This window comes from Hyaena hyaena, unplaced genomic scaffold (genome assembly GCF_003009895.1).
Source record: "Hyaena hyaena isolate Hyena2069 unplaced genomic scaffold, ASM300989v1 scaffold_1454, whole genome shotgun sequence".
In the NCBI taxonomy this organism is placed as follows: Eukaryota; Metazoa; Chordata; class Mammalia; order Carnivora; family Hyaenidae; genus Hyaena; species Hyaena hyaena.
The window spans coordinates 236,366-240,109 of record NW_024082086.1 but is presented as its reverse complement, the minus strand read 5'-3'; positions in this window follow the sequence as shown (position 1 = coordinate 240,109).

The window sequence follows — 3,744 nt, the reverse complement described above, 5'->3', positions numbered from 1 at the left end:
AGTTCTTTAGTTATACAGAACTCTGTTATCACCAAAGTTGGAGCAAGTTAAAGGAACACCCATGTGGTTTTACCTGGAATGACTGTTTCATGTGACACATTTGCACTGTAGCTGATTACCCAAGGAACCTCCCAGAAGTTCACTGAAGCTCTCCCTTGCTGGCTTTTTTCTTGTTATCTTTTAGGTCTCTTTTTCTCTCTACACAATCAAATTATTTTAGCAGACATGTTACATAAATTTGAACCTCAGTATTTCATCAAATTTATATTGTTTTACTTCATACTAATATGTATGTATGTGGTAGAGTGTGACTAATAAGCTATTTTCAAATGGGAGAAATGCATTCAAAATATATCCCTTTTTTGAACACATAATGTTATTAAAAAGTCAGCCTCCAAAATGTAGTAAAATTAGATATTTAAGTGGCATTCATGAATCTTCGAGTCGTTGGATGTTTTATTATGAATGATTAGTATTATTGACAGGAATAATGAAGTTGATTAAAAAGATCAGCTGGCCTTTTTCTTCTTGCTGTGGATTTTCAGTAAGACATACTTTCCTTTCCTTCCTTTTATTTTTTTGATTGTCGTTATCTCTGGTTAGTCCTAGTCCTGATAATTGAATGGAAAGATAGAAGATTCAATTAAAAAAAAAAAACACACCTCAGGTTTCCAGTTTTCTCAGAATCAAATGAACAACACCTGGTGCCTTTGAAATCTGTTATATTATTTGAATTTGTTGGAAAGTAGGGATGGAGAGGGAAAAAAATAGGACCAAGACCCCAAAATAAAGCAAAAATTATCTCTGTACATTAAGGCTAAAGATATATTAGTTTCAAAATCTATTCTTTATCTGCCAATGACATACATGTATGCAGTATGAAATTCAGCTAGCTGGCATTTTTTAAAGTATTTGATTTTCCTCTAAAAGTCACAGATTTAGTTACAGTTTTGATTTTGCTATAAATAAATTGAATATAGCATTTTAGAATTTGCTGTAGGCACTTGAAAGATATGAAGAGCTAAACAAAAAAAATCTTATAAATATACACTTTGTTCTTGATAATGGTTTTAATTACCAGTATGATGAGTATAAAATTTGTAGATGTTAGATTTCACCCAGTTTCAGCAGGTCTATATTGATTTCAATTCTAACTTGGAATGTGGTAACATACATAAAAATTCCAGCAGTAATTCTGTGGTTAAAAACACTATATGTTCTGAGATTGTAGTTGTTTGGGTTAAGCTATTTTCTGATAAGAGTTTAAAGATATCTGGTGGTTGGTTGCTTGAATTACTCTGAAAAATGGCCCAGCTGCCCAAACAACACCATAGAGGGTTGAATCCATGGAATTCTAGAATTGTGAGAGTTTTTTATTTTTATTTTAAGTTTATTTGTTTTGAGAAAGAGAGTGCGAGCAGGGGAGAGAGAGATCTTAAGCAGGCTCCATGCTGTCAATACAGAGCCCCACACAGGGCTTGAACTCACGAGTCATGAGATTGAAGAGCCAAAAATTAAGTCCTCCATTAAGAGCAACCTCGGGCTGCATGTAGCCCCAGTCCCAGTCCCAGGAAAAGCCTCAGACTGTTCAAGGCTAAAGCCATCCTCGGACCGCCCTCAGATCAGTTAATCAAAAAACATTCTTATGGGCTGAGTCAAGGCTGGGAACTGCAGACACAAACTAGCCAATTTCTCCCCGCTTGCCTGAACCCCACATGGGCCCTTTGAACTCACCTCATAATTGGTCATTTTCAAAGGATTCTCAAGAGTCATGATTGGGTCCCACCAAAAGTAATAAGCACCTCACAGATACTGAATGGTCAAAGCTGTAATTGTAATTGGTGCTTACATGATGATGCTACATGTACTGTAACACCCCCATCCCTTACTCGTTAAAAACCCTGTTCGCTATTGTTCTTCGATTCACCTTGCTGCCACGACACCGGTAGGCAGGTGAGCCCCTGCTCAAGCTTGTAATAAAGACCCTTTTGTATTTGCATCGGTGCCGGCTCCTTGGAGGTCTCTGGGACTCGTGATTCGGGCACAACAAGATCATAACCTGAGCTGAGAGCCACCTAGATGCCCCTAGAATTTTGTTGTGTTTTTTTTTTAAACAAGAGGGAGGCTTAACTGACTGAGCCACCCAGACACCCCTAACATCTTTTCAAATAGCTTTGTTCTCCTCATTCATCAGCATTACAAAAGAGCTTTTGAGGATGTGATAATAGCTTTTACTCAAGTGCACATTAAAAATGGCATTCTGATTCATATATTGAAGGTTTTAATAGTAGCTTCACATTTAGAAATCATACTAGCTTAATTCTTGGAAAAAGCATTCAAGGTTAAGAGTTTGACAAATCACAAACATCATTAAGATGATACATGACTTTCAGCCATTTCTAAAGAAATATCTAATATTTGGAACCATAGTTTTCATTTAAGTGGCTTAAGAACAAATTATTAAAGTTTATGTATGTTCATTTTTGTAAGCTATGTGTAGGCCAATAAATAATGTATATGCTGCCACAAATCAAGTGTATTGTCAGTCAACACATTTTTATTGTGTGCATCCAGTATAGTAGATGCTAACTTTACCCTTGTGATTTAAAGACTCATGACCCCAGACCTCAAATTGGCATAGGAGACAGGCAATAAATCAGTAAGTAATACTTAAAACTGGAAAAAGGGTGTAAAAGGGAAAGGAAGTCATTATTAGAAAAGACAGCAAAGGAATGTTATACTAAGTTTGGTGAGCTGATTTGTTTTAATTATGAAATAAAAGTTTCTTTCATTTGACTTAACCAAATTCTGAGAAACTACTGTCTAAGAGATACTATGTTAATGAGAATGCAGTGATGAAACATGTATATTACCTGGTACCAAGGAGTTTGTTGTCTAGTACTTGTAACTACTGAAATGGTGATTGATGCTCTCGTGAATTTTTCTATATAAATGCTTATCTAATTTACTCAGTCTGAAATGTAATTTTGAATACGTAAGAACTGAATTTTTATTGATACTGTATTTTACCCAGACCAAAGTTTTCAAATAAGTAATAAGACCTATCTTCAGAATTAATGTATATGTTGGACACCTGGGTGTCTCAGTTAAGCTTCCAACTCTTGATTTTAGGTCAGGTCATGATCTCATGATAGTGAGATGGAGCCCTGCGTGGGGCTCTGTACTGACTGCTCAGAGCCTGCTTGGGATTCTCTCTATCCCACTCCCTCTGCTCCTCCCCTGTTCACGCGCGCGCACACACACACACACACACACACACACACACACACACACACACAATTTCTCTCTCTCTCTCTCAAAAAAAAAATATATATATCTCAAAAGTTGTCACATTATGTAATTTGTATTTTCTGTCATTTATGTAGGAGAAATAGTTAATAGTTACTATGAATTTAGTAACTCTTGAAAATAAGTGCACTTACTCAGATGAGAATTTCTACATGTTTTAAGTACAGTAATATGTGTATCTGTAATGTGCATTATTTAGTCAAAAATAAATCATATATTTAGGAAATGATTCCTTATAAATTATCAACTAGATACAGAGGTGGAGCTATTGCTATACTTGAACTATCACCATATTTTTTCATTTCCTCCTGCTAAGACATAAGGGAAAACTCAATGCCATGCATCTGTATAGCATTTAAAAATGAATAAGGGAGAGGATGAAGGGATGGAGCACAGAGGACTTTTAGGCAATGCAACTATTATATATGACACTAA